Source organism: Halichoerus grypus, chromosome 6 (genome assembly GCF_964656455.1).
Source record: "Halichoerus grypus chromosome 6, mHalGry1.hap1.1, whole genome shotgun sequence".
Classification (NCBI taxonomy): Eukaryota; Metazoa; Chordata; class Mammalia; order Carnivora; family Phocidae; genus Halichoerus; species Halichoerus grypus.
Genome location: NC_135717.1, coordinates 24,632,742 through 24,655,360, shown reverse-complemented (window position 1 = coordinate 24,655,360; position 22,619 = coordinate 24,632,742). Strand labels below are relative to the sequence as shown.

Sequence of the window (22,619 nt, the reverse complement as noted above, 5' to 3'; positions counted from 1 at the left end):
GGAATAAAATTAGAAATCCACAACATAAAGAAATTTGAAAAATTTACAAATATGGAAAATCAACATGAACACACACTACCAAATGATCAACGGGTCCAAGAAAAATTTACAAGGGAAATCTGAAAATACCTTGATGAATGAAAGCAGAATACAACATACCAAAACTTATGGTAAGCCACGAAAGCAGTGCTGAGAGGGAAATTTATGGTTGTAAACTCCTACATTCAAAAACTATGAAAGATCACTTATCAATAGCCTAATCTTTCATTTTAAGAAACTGGAAAAAAAAAAAAAAAAGAGCAAACTAAACCCAAAGCAAGCATAAGGAAGAAAATTTACAACATTGAAAATACAGAAATATAGAAAAATAGAAAAAATAAATTTAAAAAATATAAGGAAAATGAACTAGGGACAAAGAAAAAAAAGAACAAAAGAAAAAGAAAAAAAAATCACCTGAACAAAACTTATTTCTTGAAAAGATTAACAGAGTTGACTAATCCTTTAGATAGGATGACCACAATAAAAAGAGAGAAGACTCAAATTACTAAAGTCAGGAATAAAATAGAGGTCATTCTGACCACACAGAAACAAAAAAGATTATAAGGAAATACTATGAACAATTGTGTATCAACAAGTTTAATAACCGAGATGAAATAGACAAATTCTTAGTAAAACACGACTACCAACAAAGACTTAAGAAGTAATTAAAAATCTGAATAGATGGACAACAAGTCAGGAGATTCATCGGTAATCAGAAAACCTCCCACAAAGAAAAGCCCAGACCTAGATGGCTTCACTAGCAAATTCTACCCAAAGTTTAAAGAAGAATTAACATCAATCTTTCACAAACTCTTCCAAAACATATGAAACCATTTATTTTGAGGACTGGCCTCAAAATAAAGCCTAGGTGGCTAAGTCAGTTAAGGGTCCAACTCTTTTTTCTTTTCTTTTCTTTTTTTTTTTATGTTCAGTTAGCCAACATACAGTACATCCTTCGTTTTTGATGTAGTGTTCAATGATTCATTAGTTGCATAGAACATTCAGCCCAGGTCATTATCTCAGAGTTGTGGGATCAAGCCCAGCATCAGGTTCTGTGCTCAGCATGGAGCCTGCTTGTCCCTCTCCCTCTGCTCCTCCACCCTCCTCTCCCCACCACCCCGCTTGTGCTCTCTCTGTCTCTATCTCTTAAAATAAATAAATAAATAAATAAATAAAATCTTAAAAAAAACAAAAAAAGAATGTGTGTTTAAGAAACCTCAGAGGAGGGCATCTGGGTAGGCTCAGTCTTAAGCATCTGCCTTCGGCTTAGGTCATGGTCGCAGGGTCCTGGGATCGAGCCCTATATCAGGCTCCCTGCTCAGCAGGAAGCCTGCTTCTCCCTCTCCACAGCCCCCCTGCTTGTGTTCCCTCTCTTACTGTCTCTCTCTGTATCAAATAAATAAATAAAATCTTAAAAAAAAAAAAAGTGTCTGCCTTTGACTCAGGTCATGATCTCAGGGTCCTGGAATCGAGGCCCGAGTAGGGCTCCCTGCTCAGCAGGGATTCTGTTCCCTCCCCCAAATGTGGGCTCTCTCTCTTGTTCTCTCTCTCAAATAAATAAATAAAATCTTTAAAATAATAATAATCCTTTAATATTATCTAATATCTGGCCCGTATTTATATTTTTCCCTTTCTACTCAAAATTTGTTAGCTTTTCTAAATCCAGAATTCACTCAAGGTTTGTGCATTTAATTGGTTCTAACGGCTTGTGAGTTTTTTTCCATCTAAAACAAGTTCCGCCAACTTTTCTGTTTTTCATGGCACAGACAGTTCCAAAGAATAGAGGACGGCTGTCTTGTAAACTGCCCCACATTCTAGAGTCTCGGGATCAACATTTTTGACAAAAATACTTCATAGATGGTGCATATTTCTCATTTCCTCATCTTGGGGGAAACATGGTGTTGTCCCGCTTTGGGAGCTATTAATTTGGGTCCTTTGGTTAACAAAGTACTACCATTTCTCTCCATGGTAAAGGCACATTTTCTCCTTTATACTTCATAAGGAATCTGTGGGGTAATGATTTGAGACTCGCTGAATATCTTATTCTCCAATCAACTTTCACCCAATGATTTTAAGCATGCATTAATGATTCTTTCCTGAATCAATTATGAAAATGGAGGATGCAAAATGGTGCTTTTCAACCTGTCATTCCTTACATATTAATTAGGTGGCATTCCTCTATAAAGCGATTTCCATTTTTTCTGTAAAGGGAAGCCTCCTTTTAATTATTTTTAAATATAAATATTATGTATTCAACCTTTCTAATAATAAAACTCTATGTTAGATATAGAAAACTTTGAAAAACTAAGAAAAAGGCCAAAGAAAATTCTTTTCACTCATAATCCCACCATTACTACTCACTGTTAACATTTGGATATATATCCTTCTCTTAGTTTTCTATGTACATATATTATTTTATAAAATTGGAATTACATTCTACCTACTGGCTATCAATCTTGCTTTTTTACTTATGACTTTCACATATAGGTAAATCCTTTTATATAACAGAAAAAAATTTTGTAAAGATTTTATTGATTTATTTGACAGAGAGATACACAGCAAGAGAGGGAACACAAGCAGGGAGAGTGGGAGAGGGAGAAGCAGGCTTCCCGCCGAGCAGGGAGCCCGATGCGGGGCTCGATCCCAGGACCCTGGGATCATGACCTGAGCCGAAGGCAGACGCTTAACAACTGAGCCACCCAGGCGCCCCTATAGAACAGAAAATTTTATTAATTTCCCAGTATGCTACCAAAAGGAAATATCATGATTTATTGAACATATCCCCTATTATTGGAAATTTTCTTCATTTCCAATGTTTCCTATTAAACATACTTTTTCAGTGAGTAACCTTGTTAACTCTTTGAATGCCATTTTAATTATTTCCTATGAAAAATTATCAAAAGCCAAATGTCTGAGTTAAAGGCTATGTAATTTTTTTCTACTCCCTGCTGAGCAGGGAGCCTGAGGCAGGGCTTGATCCCAGGACCCTGGGATCATGACCTGAGCTGCAACCGCTTAACTGACTGAGCCACCCAGGTGCCCCCAATGATTCAACACTTTGATACAACGCTTGGTGCTCATCACAGGTGTATTCGTTAATCCCCATCACCTACTTCACTCATCCCCTCCCCTTGGGTAATCATTTGTTTGTTCTCTATAATTAAGATTCTGTTTCTTGTTTTTTAAAAGTTCTAATATTACCAAATTTCTCTAAGGGATAATGCTTAATATTTTCAAACTTTGACAAGATAACTCAGACACACTGATACCAAAAAAATCTCTTTCTCCCCCATAATATAGAGATTCCAAATAAGAGATTCCGGTATCTCATACACCTATTTGGATTATTCGACTTGAGAATGAGTTGCTTACACAGAGTTTTACCAAAATTCATTAGAACTTTAAGAAGCAGATTTTTTTTAGATACAAGAACCTAGACTAACTGGTCTTGTGGTTTCAATAGCAGTCAAGTCAAGTGCTGTTAGAATCTGTGGCTATCTGGGGCACTGGGTGGCTCAGTCGGTTGGACGTCTCCCTTCAGCTCAGGTCATGATCCCAGCGTCCTGAGATCAAGCCCCATGCCGGGCTCTCTGCTCAGTGGGGAGTCGGCTTCTCCAACTCCCTCTGTGCTCTCTCCCTGTGTTCTTTCTCTTTCTCTCTCTCTCTCTCAAATAAGTAAAATCTTTTTGTGTGTGTGTGAAGATTTTATTTATTTATTTGACAGAGAGAGAGAGAGAGAGCACACAAGCAGGACGAGTGGGAGAGGGAGAAGCAGGCTTCCCGCGGAGCAGGGAGCCTGATGTGGGGCTGATCCCAGGACCCTGGGATCATGACCTGAGCCGAAGGCAGACGCCTAACGACTGAGCCACCCAGGCGCCCCTAAAATCTTTTTAAAAAAAGAATCTGTGGATACTCTACAGAATGATCAAGCAAAATGAGGTTGTCTGTGCTAAGGGGTATTTGTACTAATCACTCTATTGTGTTTCTGGTGTAAGAACATAAATCCAAAGTCACCTTCTGATAGAAAGCCATGGACAGTGTTGAAATTAAAGGCACAATTTAAGAGCAGTGATTGTGTTTGATGGATGATGAGCCTAAGAAAATAGCAGCCAGCGTCCCTTGCACAAACGGCAACTGGCCCTATGCTAAATGCTATGCTTGCATTGCATCATTTCAGCCTCAGGAAAAAACCTCTGGGTAAAGTACCATCCTTATTCCTGTTTCCAGATGGGAAGAAAAAAAAAAAAAAAACACCTGATGCTAACAGAAGTCACCAACAAAGATCTATGTGTGTTTTCTCTCTGGGAAGCACCTGGAGAGTGCAGATTTTGTGTTCTTTTTCTCTATCTCCCTTCAGGGCTAGCTAGCACAGTGCTCAGCTCATACCATTAAATGATTGTGGAAGTTATGTAAATTTAGGTTTCTGAATTTGTTCTTCTCTCAGGTGAGCTGGGAGGAATATGCTTCAGCGAGAGTCCACATGGCTTACCTCACAGGGGACAGAGGGATCATGGATGAAGATGGTTACCTCCGCTGGACTGGTAGAGCTGATGATGTCCCAGATGTGTTGGGGTCAGAGGTGGTAAATGCTTGTGGTTACTGCTATTGAGCGTGGGGCTGTGGTGGTCTGGGGAGGGCTCTGGACCACCTCAGATACACAAGCATTAGAGAAAGTTTAGAAAATGCAAATAAACAAAAATAAAAAAATAAGAGTCATTCACCATCTCATATTTTGCTGTATATTCTTCCAGTCTTCTTTCTTCGTATATAGAAACACTTTTTTAGTAGAAGTGAGTTCAAGGAGAAATGTTCTAGCATAACTTGTCTTTTTCATTCAGCAATATAAGAGAAATGTTGTTCTGTGCAATAATGCATACTTACATAGTACCATTTTAAAATTTTTAATTGAGTAAAACATACATTCAGTAAGTACACAAATCTTACATGAACAGCCCAATGAATGTTTACATGTTTATGTGCCTGTAATCACATTTAGATTAGGGCATAAGATATTCCCAGCACCCTAATAGGCTCCCTCATGTCCTCATGCCTCTGTGAAAACTGAACTCCTCCTTTTATGAACTTAGAAGTAAATTTCTGTACCTAAAAGCAGTTTCAGGAATTGGGAAAAGTCAGTTAAATCCTAAGAGCAATCAATTCTGAGTGGCAGATGACTGCAAGCAGATTCCATGGGCCATCCCAATTCAGAACTGGCCAACCACAAAAGTCACAGGAATGTTAAATATGACAAGCAATTTGAACATCCCACTCTCTAAATCGCAAACCTGCTTTCCCAGTGTTTTGACACAGCTTAAAAAACTCAACTAAATTTTGCTCCGGAAGTCTCTCCTCTGAGCATTCCCTACTGGAGTTAACTCTGAATGAAGCACTTCCTTTCTTCACCTCTAACTGGTCTCAAGTTTTACCTTTAGCCTCTCTTTCCATCAGTAACTATTATTCTGACTTCTAAAACCATAGATTAATTTTGCCTGCTCCCTTATACAAATGGAATCATCCCGTCTGTACTCTTTTGTGTCTGACTTCTTTCTCTCAAAATAATGCCTGTGAGATTTATCCATGTCATTGTCTGTATCTGTATCAATAGGTCATTCTTCTTCATTGCTATGTAGAATCCCATTGTATGAATACACCTAAAATTTACTGATCCACTCTACTTTTGGTGAGAGAATGGGATTGATTCCAATCTGGGATAACATGAATAAAGGTGCTTTGAATATTATTCTACATGTCTGTGGCTGAATAGATGCAAAGATTTATGATTGAGAGAGATCTAGGAGGGGAGATGCTGAATCATAAGGTATGCATATTCTCAGTTTGATTAAGATATTACCACAGTTTTCTAATTCCCAATTTATACTACTACCACAGTGGAAGCTGAATCAAAGTTCCATTTGCATAATTATGCTAAGCGAAATAAGTCAGTCAGAGAAAGACAAATATCAGATGATTTCAATCATATGCGGAATTTAAGAAACAAAACAAATGAGCATAAGGAAAAAGAGAGAGAGAGAGAGAGAGAGAGAGGCAAACCACGAAAGAGACTTATAACTATAGAGAACACACTGATGGTTGCCAGAGGGGAGGTGGGTGGGGAGATGGGTGAAACAGGTGATGGGGATTAAGAAGCACATTTGTTGTGATGGGCACTGGATGTTGTTTGGTTTGTTGAATCACTAAATCCTACACCTGAAACTAATATTATACTGTATGTTAACTGGCATTTAAAGAAAAACTTTTTTTTAAAAAGTTCTATTTGGGCGCGCCTGGGTGGCTCAGTCGTTAAGCGTCTGCCTTCGGCTCAGGTCTCGGTCCCAGGGTCCTGGGATCGAGCCCCACATCGGGCTCCCTGCTCTGCGGGAAGCCTGCTTCTCCCTCTCCCGCTCCCCCTGCTTGTGTTCCCTTTCTTGCTGTCTCTGTCAAAAAATCAATAAAATCTTCAAAAAACAAAAAGTTCTATTTGCTCCATACCCTCAACAACACTTGTTATTATGAATCTTTTGAACTTCAGTCATCCTGGTAAGCATGCAGTATTATTTCATAATAGTTTTCATATAATTTTAAGGGACATGTAGTAGTTCATTCTGTCAAGATGATAAAGTTTTTTACTTTACTAATCCCTTATTGTTAGAGGTATGATTTTATATTTTTTTTCAATTTTTTACTTTATAAAACACTTGGATGATCATCCTTTAACATAAAATTTTTGTGTGCCAATATCAGAAATATAAAAGGAGTTATCGCTACAGATCTTACACATATTAAAAAGATAGAGGTGCCTGGGTGGCTCAGTTGATTAAGTGTTGGCCTTAGCCAGTTTTGGCTTAGGTCATGATCTCAGGGTCGTGGGATTGAGCCCCATGTTGGGCTCTGCACTCAGTGGGGAACCTGCTTGAGATTCTCTCTCTCCCTCTCCCTCTCCCCGTCTACCAGTCTCTCACTTTCTCTCTCTAAAATACGTAAATAAAGCTTTAAAAAAAAAAGATAACAAGAAAATACTATGAACAGTTTTATGTCAACAAATTCAACAATGTAGATGAAATGGAAAGATGCCTCAAAAAATATAACATACCACACAAAATAAAACAAAAATCTGAATGATCCAGTATCTATTTTAATAACTGAAATAATTATTAACAACCTTACCAGAAAGAAAGCCCCAGGTCCAAGTGGTTTTACTGGTAAATCCTATCAAACATTTATGGAAGAAATAACATGAAACTTACAAAAACCCTTCCAGACAGTAAAGGAGCAAGTAACATTGGATATGATCAGGTTTTAAGTCTTTGCCAATGTGAAAAGTGAATAATCTTCTTTGTCCTTTGATTACTAGTAAGATTGAAGTTTTCTTATGTTTACTGTCCTTTTTCCATTTTAAAATCAGAATGTTTATCTTTCTCTGACTCATTTTTTTAAAGATTGATTTCTTTATGAGAGAGAGCAAAAGAGAGAGTGCATGAGATCGAGGCGGGGGAGGGGAGGAAGTGGGGAAGGCAGAGGAAGAGACAGAATCTCAAGCAGACTCCCATCTCAAGTGGAGCCTGACACTGACACAGGGCTCAATCCAACAACCATGAGATCATGACCTGAGCCAAAATTAAAGCGAGAGTTAGACACCTAGCTGACTGAGACTGTGCATAGGGTGGTGTGCTGATGATGAAATTAAAAGTCCTCAATTTGCAGTCCCTCCACCTACATGCTATGGCCTATAATACCTGCTTGCCATTAGAGCACTTTTGAGTTAAGGTATTATGTCAAAGATCAAAACTGTGGGAGGAATGGATCACGAATCCAGTCCTTCCTCTATACTGGAAATCACTTACTAGATTTTCAGTAGCGCCCTGAGGCACAAGGAGACAGGAGAGTTTGGTTTTGATGGAAAAATGAGATAGGTCACGAAAAACCAGAATATAAAAACCATAAAACTCCACAGTACAGGGATGCCTGGGTGGCTCAGTCGTTAAGTGTCTGCCTTCGGCTCAGGTCATGATCCCAGGGTCCTGGGATCGAGCCCCGCATTGGGCTCCCTGCTTGGCGGGAAGCCGGCTTCTCCCTCTCCCGCTACCCCTGCTTGTGTTCCCTCTCTCACTCTGTCTCTCTGTGTCAAATAAATAAATAAAATCTTTAAAAAAAAAAAAAAAACAGAAACACTCCACAGTACAGAAGGAGGCCGTATTCAGCCAGATAAGTGGAGATAATGAAGCAAAACAAGCACTTTTGGCAAAATATTTCATTACAGACCAGGGCCTACAGCATATTTGTTTGGGGCATAGTCTGTTAAGGGAACCAGAAAAGGAATAAGACCAAAAAATGTGTAGTATCATAATCCCTCTCAGAGAGACTGAGAGTGTGTGGCTGGAAGTAATTTGGTATACTATGTACTAATCCCATAAAAGACACATGAATGAAAGGAGGTGGTTGCTAACCACCCACCTAAGGAGAGGAGATCAGACCAACTGCAGAGTGTCCTTCGGACTGAGAGAGGCATGCACGTTTGGGGGCAGAGCTGCTGTGCTTGGAACTCTGGGGATGAGGCTGCACACTGTCACCTGTATCTTTCTTTTTCATCCTTCCCCCATGCAGCAAACAGCCTTTCCTCCAAACAGATATTGAACAAGTGTATAAAGAATATTGGTTAAATATCGGTTATAAAGAATACTGGGCTACCAGAGGGGCTGCACGTCTCAGTCTCACCCTGGCTGCAGGGAGGTGGAGAGAAGACAAGTGGAGAGACACCACGCTTTTCATGGTACTCACTTGAATCCGCAAGCTCTCCAGCTTGCCCCCTCCTCCCTTCCTTACAAAACAAAGAGAAAAAGAAGAAAAGGGTGAAAGTCAGAGGATGTATTTGGTTAAAAAACAAACACCAAAACTCCTTTCCCCTGCCTACAAAGTAAAGGTGATAGAGCTCCAACATCTCTTATCCACCATTCCAAAATCCGAAAAGCTCTGAAAAATAAAAGTGCTTTTCATATCTCATTTGGCTGCATAACCTGACCTATCAGCAAGTGAAACTCCTCCCCATAGTATTTATTTATCCTAATCAGTAGGAATATTCATATATTTCAATGCAGAAATATTTATTAGTATGATTTCAAGATGCAGCTCCAGATCCTGTTAGGGGAGTAGCATGGTTCTATACACCGTATCACCTTTATAAAAACTGAAAAACAAGGAATTCTAAAACACGTTAGCCACAGGGGTTTCAGGCAAGAAATAATATTCAAAGATATTTCATAAGCTGCAAATGAGAAAATGTTCACAAAGCACCCAAAAAAGTGCCTGACATCCAAAAAACAGGAATTCCATTTTCTTCTGTCCATGTTTTGCTCATGTGAATAAGGAGCCCTTCTTCAGAAATTAGCTCCAGGCTGGCGAATGGGGGTCAGATATTACAAATGAGGTACGGAGTGAAAACATTTGCAACTTATCTAACAGACATAGAGCTAATATCCCTAATATATCCCGGCTTCTTAAAGAAGAAAAAGACCAAACTTGGTAGGAAAATAGGCAAAATACATGAATAGATAGTTTCAAGGAAAATAGAAACAAATGCTCCCCAAACATTAAAAAGCAATTGTAATGTTAAATTGGATTTGGAAATTGTTTTTCCCAGTTCTATGTACTAAAAAGTTCCTCCAAACAATGGCATCTAATAATAATGAATCAACATTGAGCGTACATCATGACTTCTAAAGATCATTTCCTATTCAAGGAGATCCTATGAGACACTGATGTTTCCAAGTATAGAGCAGAGCGAATACCAGGTAAGCCTGGGACCTCTCGTTAGATGAGAAAGTAAAGAAGTAATGAAATAATGATGGGGGCGTGTCAAAGGAATACAAAAGTCCATTAAAAGGGCTCTCACTGACCAAATTTGAGAAAATTTAGACATCAAAAAGAATAATCATTGCAACTGGTTAGAACATCGACGTTTTAAAATCCTATGACTCGGTAGTGATACTGAGGTTAGGAGGAGGAAGTAAAGTTCTTTTTAGAGAAAATGGCAGTTAGTAAATGTAGAAAAATGACAGAATTTGAAAATCAACCTTTTGTAACCTCCAATGCAGTGATTGATTCAGATAAGGATCATTATTGGACGCTCTCTCTTCTCAATGAAAGTTTTTAGGAAATAGGATATTCACACAGAGCCAAGTATTATCCCACAAATTACATGCTTACCTCAATGTACCTTCAATTGAGAAATGTGTCTGACACCATCTAAACCAAGTAAGCCCATTTCACATCATTAACAGTGGAACAATCTGACACATAGGCCTAGTGACATGATGCAATGTATTGTATGTGGATTGCCTATGAAATGTTCTCGTCAAAAATATTGATCCTGAATCTGATCTACTCCAATCTAAACCTAATCTCCAATTCACATTAACAAGTTAAATGATACCATGAGTGTCTTAGTCCATTTGGGAAGCCATAACAAAATACCACACACTGGGGTGGGCTTCTAAACAACAGAAATTTAGTTCTCATAGTTCTGGAAGCCAGAAGTTTGGGATCAAGGTGCCAGCATGGTTGGATGTGGGTCCTCTTCTTGTATCCTCACACGGTGGAAAAGGCAAGAAAGCTCTCGGGCCTCTGTCGTAAGGGTGCTAATCCCATACATGAGGGCAAAGCCTCATTAAGGTAAACTATTAGCCTCAAAACTAGTAGGCTCAATTAAACTATTAGGTGATCCCTGATAACCTCCCAAAGTTCCCACCTCCTAATACCGTCACCTCAGGGGTTAGGATTTCAACATATAAATTTGGGGTAGGGGACGCAAAGATTCAGACCACAACAATGAGGAAACAATCACACATGTGCGGTATGTGAAATATTCAACAAGACAACTCCCCTGGATTCAAAGGCAATGTCACGGCAATAAAAGCAGAAGAATTCCTCCAGGTTAGAAAAGACCAACAAGACATAAGAACAAGATGCATGACATGGATCTTGTTTGGATCCTGGATCTTCAAAAAAAAAAGACTCGAAAAGACATTTTGAGATAAAGAATTTTCAGTTGTGGAAGGGATATAAATGATATCAAGGAACTATGATTGTCTTAGGTGTGAAAATAGTATTATTGTTATACAGAAGAATGTCCTTCTTATGTCTTAAGGATGAATGCAGAAGACTTTAAATGTGAAGAGAATAATGTCTGCAACTTACTTTCAAATAAATGGTTTAGAAAAAAATGTGTGTGTATATACACATACAAACATATGTATATATTCATATGTGTATGTAGTATGTATATGTAAATAATGAGAGAAATAATGCAAATAAGGTAACAAGTTAAAGCATGCCACAATGATTCTGATTCTAAAGATCCCCAAAACATACTTTGAAAACCATTAAGCTAGGCAATATTCAAACCGGATTCTCCAAATTAGTATTTGATGGTGGCTGTTGGAAGTTCCTAGAAACCAAAGTATAATCCGAGACACATCTCTCCGTATGTGTCTCTCCTAGTGCCTCAACTCAAACAATATCTGGGGTTTCTTAATGCAGCTTCATGAATGGACTTGTTTCCATTTGTCCTCTTGTCCGGCACATTGTGAAAGCTTTTATACTCTTAGATCCTGCTTTATTTCTCCTGCTTTTTGTTTTTAATCTTACAATAAAAAAAACTTCCCTCATGTGGTATATGAGTACAGAGAAAGTCTGATCTGCCTCAGAAACATCTGTCTCAGGAAAGTCAGTTATTCTTGACTGCAATTGAGGTGTGGGAGCAGGTGACTTTTTCCTTTGATTTCACAGCCTCTCAAGGTAAATAGATTATTATTTCCTTCTCTTCTGTAAGCTTAAGGGTCTGGAACTCTACGGCGCCTTCTGCTTCCAAAGGTCTATCCTTCAACACCAACGGATCCAAGAGAAAACTGTACAATGAGAGAGCGTGAACAACTTCCTGACACGTGAAAATAAAATGCACACATTTTTACACAATATTTTAGAAGAGTAGGATGGTATAGTGGAAAAGATCAGAATCTATGTTGATGGCCCAGAGGAGGGAGGGATGGAGGCAGGGAGACTGAGAAGGAGGTCCCTTCCCCCATTCTTATACAATAGCAAGAGGGACAGAAAGAAAATGGCAAATCTAAGTGGCATACGAGTGGTATATTCTTTTGAAATGTATTTGCTGAATTCCCACACAATGCAAGGTAATTTTACCTATTGCTTCTTATTTTTTTTAAGATTTCATCTATTTCTTTGAGAGAGAGTGCAAAGCAGGGGGAGGGGCAGAGGGAGAGGAAGAAGCAGACTCCCCACTGAGAGGAGCTAGATCCCAGGACCCCAAGATCATGATCCGAGCCTAAGGCAGAGGATTAACCAGCTGAGCCACCCAGGCACCCCTCTCACTTTATTTGTATACAGTTTTTTTGAGATAGGAACTGTTAGTGTCCTGACTTCATTAACAGGCTCGGGGAGGTTAAATGGTTTTCCCTGATAAGCTGCTGAATCAGAATCAAACTCAAACCTCTGACTTCAAGTCCCATAAGTTTTCTTCTTCTTAATGATCCCTAGAGAGAGGAGTTTAAGAAAAAGAAACCTCAATGCTTTCCAACCCAAGAAACCTTAAGAATGATGGTAACCAGTAAGAGAAAAGAAGTAGGCGCAAAGGGCAAAGGCCATGGTATACGATGATCCCAATAACAATGGATATTTATCCAGTGCTTCTTCTCCTTTCTCTCTATAACAGATCGATAAACAATATAAATTGTGTCAAGGGGCATGAGACATAGAGAAGCCACAAGTCTTGCTTCTAAGGAAATGATTGTTTTGTGAAGATTTCATAAGAATTGATTGTTAAACAGAATAAAAGGCTATTCTTGAGTCAAAAAAAAAAAAAAAGAATTGATTGTTAAAATGATGTCATCCAATGATGTCAGCAAATGGCAGACAAGAATCATTTATTCAAGAAATGTTTGGTTAAGTACCTTGGAACAGATACTGTTCTGAGCCCTGGGCATACAATAGTGAACAAATCATATAAAGGCTCCACCTTCATAGATCTCATATAATAGTGAGGACATAGGCATGAAACAAGCAAATGAATCGGCAATAGCTCAAATACCAACAAATGTTAGAAAGGAAATAAAGCAGGATGAGGGGTGATCATGTGACACTCTAAAACTATGACATTTGAGTTGATACCTGATGAACAAGAATCAGTTATATTGGGGCGCCTGGGTGGCTCAGTCGTTAAGCTTCTGCCTTTGGCTCAGGTCATGATCCTGGGGTCCTGGGATCGAGCCCCACATCGGGCTCCCTGCTCAGCGGGGAGCCTGCTTCTCCCTCTCCCACTCCCCCTGCTTGTGTTCCTTCTCTTGTTGTGTCTTTCTCTGTCAAATAAAGCAATAAAAAATAAGATAAAATAAAATAAAAAAGAATCAGTTATATGAAAATTTGAGCTGATGGATTCCAGGCTAGGGAACAGTGTATGCAAAGGCCCTGAAGTAGGAACAACTTTGGCATGTTCCATGAACAAAAAAGATGGCTGGAGCATGGTGGGCAAGGGAGAGAAACGTGGTGGTAGGTGAAGCTGGAAAGGTGAGCAAAAGAAAGGCTATGAAGAGCAGTGGTTCTCCATCCTCTCTGCTCATTAGACTCACTAGAGGTGCTTTCTAAAAATACAGATGACTGAGTCCCCTCTCTCAGAGAAACCGATTTCATTGTCCTGACGTGGGACTCAGACATAGGTGCTTTGAAAAACACCCTGGAGATTCTGATAGATATCCAAGGTTCAGACTTGAAAATACTAAGACTTCCAGAGAGTCTGGAGTAAGGACAATACGTGTGTGAGATTGTGGGTGGACACAAAAAATTACTAAAATTTAAACAGAGTAAGCTGAAGAACCATTTCAAAAGAACTGCTCTTTCAAGAACATCCTCCACAGACAAATGCGAGCAATCTTAATTGCCTGCCCTCCTGTGAACATGAAAGCATCTCCTGCCAAGAAAACTTAGCCCAAGAGGCACCAACTCCTAAAATATCAAGACATTCCAACTTGCAAGCTAGCTAACATGTAATGAATCTGAATGTGTGTTAGACATTGTGTGCTTGGCACCTCTGTACGGAATTTCATTTTATCTTCACAGTCATTTCATCTTATCTGTTAAGTGTTTTAGGGAGGAAAATACTAATCTTGGAGAAACTAAATATTGTACATAACACCACACAGCCACTAAGCGGCACAGATGAAATTTGAACTCCGTTCTCTCTGGTTCCAAATCTGGTTCCAAAAAGTCTATGATTGTCACCACTCTCCTGTATGTGAATTCTAGTTTGCTAAGGTTACAAAATGGTCAGTTTTTATTTTTTTAAGTACTGCTCCTCTAGGAAAGTTCTTTTGGGTTATGTTATGAAAGACTTCCAGAAATAGAATGAATCTAACATATTCTGGTAAAAGGACAACTACAGTAGCCATTACCCAGGAAACCCCCCCCCCCCCACCTCCCCACCCAAGTAATGCGAGAATATGCACTCTGGCCAAGTGACAAGTTCTGGCCAATGAATGGAAATGATGTCTATCCTATCTAAGCTAGAACATATAATTGCTCACTCTTCCACACCTACTGGTAACCCTTCAAATAATGGTTGTTCCATCAACCAGGTCACAGAAGACCATGATAGGCAAGTAGCAAGAGCAAAACATAAGCAAACCTTTGTTGTTCCATACACCACAGAGATCTGGGTGATTATTTGATATACAGCATAGCATAGTTTATCCTGGTACAAACTGGATCCTCTCTGAGTTTTATCAGGGAGGATAAATTACTGGTTCTACTAGGGAGGACAATTCACTAGTTCTATTTCTGTAAGATACAAGCCTACAAAGAGCATGTGTAAGTGTATATATGTATCTGTCTATGTGTGTGTATATATGTTGCTAATAAGTATATTCAAAATTAAAAATTCCACGTCCATTAATGGAAAACATTCCTCTAAGTATTTTTTCAGTACGATCAGTTATTCAACCTGACAAGGCAGTTGATAAATGGAAGACCAAATAACAGACACATTCAGATCACAAACACTTCCTTGGAAGGAAAATGTGTATGTGAGCAAGAAAGGGCAAAAAGAAGGTCTCCTGAGAAAGAGCCTACCCATATTAATGTTTCTGTAGGAGAAATACATGAATTCAGTCAACAAATCCTGGGAAAGCTACTATGTGCCAGGCATTATCCAAAGTGCTAGAGATAGAATCGTGAACAGAACAGACAAAAATCCCTCCTTTCATGAAGCTTCTATTCCAACGGAATAAGGGAAGATAATGACATTGCTCCAAAGGCACTTAATTGTGCTGCTATATTCTCTTCTTATTTCTCATGATCTGAGCATCCATCTGAATAAATGAGAAACGTGGTAAATCCAAAACCTTCCTCTCGTGTCAACATTTAGGGTAAAGTGGGAAGCAATATGTGTGATAATCTAACCTACACTGTCTGGGGCCCTGAAATGCAGGTCACTAATTGGGCTTAAACTCTAAAATAGTGATTTTCATTTCCCTTCATAGGAAACAATAGCTCTTTCTTCTTCTGGATGCACCTGGTGCCCTGCCCACTGGACTAGAGAAAGAAATGGAGTCAATGTTTTGATCATTACATCTGGCATCTAAGGTTCCCTTCATCCCCTTGGGAACCCCAAAAGAAATGACTCTCCCTAGGGCAATTATCCACCCAGGCCAGAGGCTCCAGGGGTAGAGTTTAAAGTCAATGATGACACCATTTTTGACTCTAACTGGTATGTTTGCATGGAAAATACTGCAACTCAAGGTCAGCTATGGTTTAATGTATGTGCCATTTCATCCAAGGGTGACAAAGACAGTAACAATCCCAGCTCATTTTTTTTATTCTAATAACTATGAGCTGTGTGAATCTGTAACTTGTGTATGCCCAGGACCCTGCACAGAGTCTAGTACAAAGTAGGTTAATGAGTAAATATCTGGGGGAATAAATGTGTGCTAAATAATCATAGGGGTGTGTGTGTGTGTGTGTGTGTGTTTGTGTGTGTGTATTTCAGTTTATAATCTTACTTTAGGGGCGCCTGGGTGGCTCAGTCGTTAAGCGTCTGCCTTCAGCTCAGGTCATGATCCCAGGGTCCTGGGATCGAGCCCCACATCGGGCTCCCTGCTCAGCGGGAAGCCTGCTTCTCCCTCTCCCACTCTCCCTGCTTGTGTTCCCTCTCTTGCTGTGGGTCTCTCTGTCAAATAAATAAATAAAATCTTTAAAGAAAAAAAAAACTAATGAGGTACTGTATGGTGAGTAACATAACATAATAAAATTAAAAAATTTTAAAAATGGCTCCTATGTCCAAAATTCATCAGATGCCATACTTTTGCCTGCAGATCTAGCTATTATTAAGGTCCCAGGGATATTCTGCACTTGACTCCCTGGACGCCAGAGGAAACAGCCTTGCTGACATTTCTGCCAAAAAATCTGCTCAAAAGGAGCTTGAGAGTCAGGCCTCTGTCATGTGCTGAAGGGATGTCCTCTACCAATTGACAATTTGGAAAAATTGATCAGATATGCCCAACAACTGGGCCCAGACAAGGAGAAACAATGTTGGGAATCTAATGACTGATAAAAAGAGAGAATTCTGCCTTGGATCAAGTAACAATCTGGCCCTCCCCAAAATTCTAAAATTCCCACGCCTGACAACAGTACAAACATTAAACCATTGGGCTAATAACAAACTGATAGTGTTCATGAACCAATATTGGTGGGGAAATATTAAGAAGGCTGCAAAAAGTGCCTACCTTGCTCGTCCCCTTGGTCCAAAATACAATCCTGGGAAAGAAATCCATACCTCCCCTGGGCATTTAAACTGCCCAATGAACCCTTTGAGATTTGGCAAGTGGATTTCATGCAACTTCCTCATCTCATGGAAATAAGTGTTAGTCAATGTGCCTATGTTTCCTCACTGGACCAAAGCTTTCCCTTGCAGAAAGGCCAATGACTCGTGTGTGGCTCCAATCCTGTTAGAGAAAAGTATCCCTCCCAGGGAAGCCCTCTTGAACTACACAGTGACCAGAAAACCCATTCTACCGTGCAGGGACCTCAGCCCGTTTGTGATGTTTGGCCAGTTTGACAACACTTTCATTGTCCATCACTAACCCCTATCTTCACAGATGGTCCAATGCAATAATGGCAATACTGGGGACTCAATGCGCAAAATGTGCATATTTTCCAACGACCTGGGCCAAAGGCATTGCTGTTACTCCTTCGAAATCTCAAGTCCACCTCCTTTGGAACTCAGACTCTCACCCTTGGAGACAGTCACTGGACATCCATGCATTCGACCACTGCCCCTTTTGACCCACAGGTGGGAAAGGGGGATATATTTCAATAATGCAAAGATCTAGTTGCTTCTATTAAAACTAACCGTGTTGTAGCAGAGCAATCTTTTCACAGGCCACTCCCAGGGGACACTTACCTTGATCATCACACCTTGCAACCTGGAGAGTCTCTCTATCGGAAAAGACACCTCCACAGAGATTCTCTTCAACCTCCCTTGAGAGGCCCTTAGCACATACTGCGAACCAAACCTTGTGCTGCCAAATCCCAGGGAATGGACTCTTGGGTCCACGGGACACATTGAAAGAAGGCACCAAACCCTGACTGGACCTGTACACCATCTGGTGACAAGAAGGTAAATACTTCCCAAATTGAAATAGAAAACATCTGGGGAGACAGCTTTCCCCACATGTCCAGACCAGGCCTGCATTCCTTTTCTCACTGTTGCTCCTTCTACCTCTTTTGTGCAAAGAACATGCCATTTTCTGCATATCCCAGTCTCTTGCAAAAGGAGGAAACCTCTTTGGATTATGATCTTCCCTAAAATAGCCTCATTTTGATCTTGTGAGCATTTCTAGAGGTTGAGAAGGTTCAGAATTCAAAAGTCTTTCTTTTACCTAAACTACTAACTGAATCCTGATTCTAATCCAAATGCATGGTTTCTGAATTTACAACATAACACACCACTACTGATAACCCATAGAGTTCTCAACAGTTCTTTGGAAAGAACAATACTGTGTCTGAAATGTCCCAGAAGTATTCCTATTCTTGCAACAAGTTCTCTAACTATTGCTTCATGTTCTTCAGTGTACTCTAGGTTCCCTAATGTGCTCAGTGATTTCATTCAGTGCATTCCTGCAGTATTGGTCTCTTTTGTTCCTAGCCACTGGGGGAGGACACTTCCAGGAGGCATACAGGACTCCGGGTTTGCCTTCAGTCCAAACAAGTGCCAATAAATATTTTCAGTTGGCTCCTTTCAGACCTAGGGTCCTGGATTAAAACCAACCTATGGTTTGGAATTGTCATCTTGTTTTGGATTCTGTACTTGCTGTCTCTCAATCCTCTGTAGAAACACTGTCTCCAATGAAGTGATGCTGGCTCACTGGTCTCAATCTTGAGCAGATACAGACTTCACATGGGAAGTTCGTGAGAGTTTCTCCCATCTAACCCTCCCTGTTCCTCAAGTGTCACTTGAGTAGTTTCCAACCACGATGCACCTTCCCTCCAACGTGAGACATGCCGATCTGAAAAAGCTTTGCTGGCACTCAAACACAAAACCACTAAATACAAAGAACTTGACTGTTGATCAGGAAGCCTTCCGGGGACACCTGGGCGGCTCAGTCGGTTAAGCGTCTGCCTTTGGCTCAGGTCATGGTCCCAGAGTCCTGGGATTGAGTCCCACATTGGGATCCTTGCTCAGCGGGGGCCTGTTTCTCCCTCTGCCTCTCTGTCTCTCTCTCTCTCTCATACATACAAATAAAATCCTAAAAAGAAAAAGAAATTCTCCCAAGGAAACTTTTTTAAAGTTTTTATGTACAATTAGTCCACATACACTATGACAGTCATTTCAGGTGTACAATCTAGCGCTTCAACACTTCCAGGCAACACCTGGTGATCATCACAAGTGCATGACCTAATCCCTATCACCTATTCAACCCATTCCCCCAAACACCTCCCCTCGGTAACAACAGCTTGTTCTCTATACTTAAGAGTGTTTCTTTCTTTTTTTTTATTGTTATGTTAATCCCCATACATTACATCATTAGTTTTAGATATAGTGTTCCATGATTCATTGTTTGTGCATAACACCCAGTGCTCCATGCAGAACGTGCCCTCCTCAATACCCATCACCAGGCTAACCCATCATCCCAACCCCCTCCCCTCTAGAATCCTCAGTTTGTTTTTCAGAGTCCATTTTCTCTCATGGTTCTTCTCCCCCTCCGATTTCCCCCCCTTCATTCTTCCCCTCCTGCTACATTCTTCTTCTTCTTTTTTTCTTTCTTAAGAGTGTTTCTTGCTTTGACTCTTTTTTCTTCTCTTTGCTCATTTGGTGGTTTTTTCTTTAGAAACTCCACAGATGAGTAAAATCATACAGTATTTATCTTTCTCTGATGTATTTTGCTCATCAAAGCAAATCTTGATCAGAAGGAGGAAGGGTGTTACACAAATACAATGAATCGTGGAACACTACATCAAAAACTAACGTACTGTATGGCGACTAACATAACATAATAAAATTTTTTAAAAAGCGTCATTTTGAAAACTCGTAACGGGAAACGTCACAAAACACAGGCAGGAGGTTTGGGCAGGGGGAGCCCTCACACACTACCACTCCAGATCCAGTGGGGACCCAACAGGAAGACATGGACTTGACCTCGCACACGGATACGCCACTATTCCAGCTAGCAGAACTCGATTCTCATCTCTCTATGCCCCCCCCACCTCCTCCAACAGGACTCACCCATGAGAAGCTACCACACTTGGAACTACCAGATGCCGCCAATGGACCTTTGGTCCTTAACAGCCTTCCAAATTGCCCCCTTTCCTCCTGAAAACAGTGAGCCTCTCTGATAGTCCCCAGTGTGCCTGAGGTTTCATCACAGCTTCTCTGTCCTACATTCAAGTCTCTTTCCTCCCAAAGAAACCCGACAGTGGCTGATAATTCCCTGAGAGTTTCTCCCTTTAAGGTTACACACTGGACGGGACTTTGTTTTTACCTGGGGCTCTGGTCGGTTCCAGCAGAAATCAGACAGTGGGATCCCAGCTCATTCTTCTAGAAGGTCCTGAGAGTCAGCAGTGAGTGTGTTCACCTCCCAACTAAATGCTGCTCCCCTTCCTCTTCATTGGAGTCAGGATTTCTCCCCAGAAACAAGCCTGCATCTGTAACAAAACCACCACAGCATCTCTGACGTGGCGTCGCGGGACCCCTCAATCCACGGACCCCTGAGGAAAATACCTCTGGTTCAAATACCCTCAGGGAACATAAGGACCAAACCAGGGGAACAGCCCCCAAAATGCAAGCGACTGTGCTGCTCACCTACCAGCAGGTCCTGGGAAGCCGCCCAGAGCCCCCTCCTCAGCACTCAGCCAACAAGGCTGCTTCTCTGTCGCTCCTCAGGAGGCACCAAGTTGCTGCAAAGGCCCCAGGTTCTCCCCAGGGCGGCGGCAGAACTTGCTGGTAAACGCAGCTCTGGCTCTCGGAGGGCTAGTGGGTCCTCAGGGGGCAGCAGCAACCTCTCCTGCCCTGAGCTACCCTGGCTCAGATAACGCCATGACGTCTTCTGACAGCAGGCAGTTGCTGCGCGCGCGGGGACACCGCCCCCTCCCGGTGGAGGTGCGCGTGCGCCCTCTGCTGGCCGCACTGGGAATCCCTACAATGCTCAAAGCCAGGGCCCCTCAGCTGCAGGCACAGAGCATGCTCAGGTCCAGCCAAGCCATCTCTCTCCATGACAGATCCTGAGGCTCGGCCCCACAACCCCATGCAAAAGAGGGTGTGCCCATCTTCCCAAGTGAAACGGCCTCTGCAAAGCTCAGCCCTAGGAAGGTTGGAGCTTTGGGCTCAGGGAAATCTGATCACCGGCTTTCCCACCTTCTCTGGTCCCAATGCTCAAAGCACCTACATCGACCTCCTCCACCCTGGTCCATGGTCCACTTCCATACACCTAGACCAGCAACCTCTTGTCATCCTTGAAATTCCTCTTCGTCTCTGCTTCTCTCTACCCTGTGTCTCTCTCTTGGTTCCTCTCGCTTTCTAGGACTTGCCCAATCCCCCCACCACTCACTCAGCGTCTCTCTCCCTGACAGTCTCTTTCCCTCTCTCCCCAGGCCCTCGGGCCTTCTGCTCTGTGCAGCCCTGTCCAAGACCACAGGGAACCACCTCTCCTGTCTCCCCCTCTCTCCTGCCATCATTCGGCCCAGACCCTGCTCACAGGGCATGGCAATCCCATTTTCAAAGGCTGCTCAGGCTGACCTTGACCACAGCAGTGCACTTCCCAGCCACTCCTGGGAAGCATGTGGACAGACAGACCTGGACACCTCGGTGGCCCAGCCACGACCCCAAAGCTACTGGGGGATGGCTGCTTCCACAAGCCGGGAAGAAGGAGGGCTTTGCAAGACCCAGGAGTTCTGGTGCAGAATGGATTGGAGTACAGGACCTAAACAGTGACAGAAGCATACACCCAACTCCTCCTGTGTGGTGAGGGAGGAATGGGTCCCCTGTCATTGGCCTCTGCCCTGCCCATCCCTCAACAAGGAAACTGGGGGAGGATTATGGGGCATCGTGGGTCTTACCAAGAAAACTGTCACCATCAGCCCCGCTCAGAGCCCACCTGCTGTTGGGGGGCAGCTGGTGAGGTGAAACCAGTGCACACAATCTGGATTAATGCAGGGCCTCCTCACCGGTCTCCCAGGGCCACTAGGGATGCTTCATTCATTCCTCACCATCACAACAGACCACTGCCTGGGGACAGACACCTGTCCTGCTGATCACCACACACCCCCTAAACGAGCAGGCGCCATGTGCTCGAGAGTATCTAGCACCAGAGTTAATACAACCACCAACAGACTTAAATACATGTTGTGTCCGCCTCCCCAGAAGGATTTCTTACGCCCCTTGCAGTGAAGATACCACAAAGGGGAATCTTGCTACTCTCCTCCATCACCACCATTGCTGCCGGTTTGTTTTCTGTGTGTACGGGCCTCACACTGTGCACTGGAAGGGGAGCGACTGCAGGGCCTCCTGATGGCAGACGCTGACACAGAGACAGAGCCGTGAAAGGTTTATTTGGGGGATCCCAGGAGAGACAGAGCACAGGGGACAGGATGGGCAGGGACAACACTCAGGACATTAGGCTGATCTGACAATTTTCTAAATATATGCACACACAGCCTGGTTGTTACTGCTCAGGGACGTCTTCAAATATCAAATGTACTGTCCTGTAAGGCAGATAGATTTGGGTTAGTACACTGTGACCTTATGTTTTCCTAAATGCATTTGCTTCCTCTGGTATATCTGAGGCCTTGAATGAACACCTGAGTGTGTGGCTGCTTCCGTGAGTCTGTATGTAATAGAAAATAATTGTCTTCACATCTCAGATATAAATCTCTGCATGGACATGTTCTCAGAATGATCTTTTACTTCATTCTCGGCTAGGACCTAAAATTTAATAGAAAAAAAAAGGGGGTCTTTGCCTTATTTTTGAAATGAGGATGCCAATCTCTGGGCTGAGGTGTTATACTCTCAGTGTAATGTTGTGGACTTA

At 41.8% G+C, this 22,619-nt stretch overlaps 1 long non-coding RNA gene across 1 annotated transcript; it reads right to left on the bottom strand.

Moving 5' to 3' along the window:
• Window positions 1-4,469: 4,469 nt before the first annotated feature.
• On the bottom strand, window positions 4,470-20,231 carry LOC144382072 (uncharacterized). The gene is made up of 3 exons (XR_013448467.1): window positions 20,076-20,231; window positions 13,216-13,403; window positions 4,470-4,687 (listed from the first exon to the last, which is right to left on the bottom strand). It is a non-coding gene; the product is annotated as an uncharacterized LOC144382072 (long non-coding RNA).
• Window positions 20,232-22,619: the final 2,388 nt, after the last annotated feature.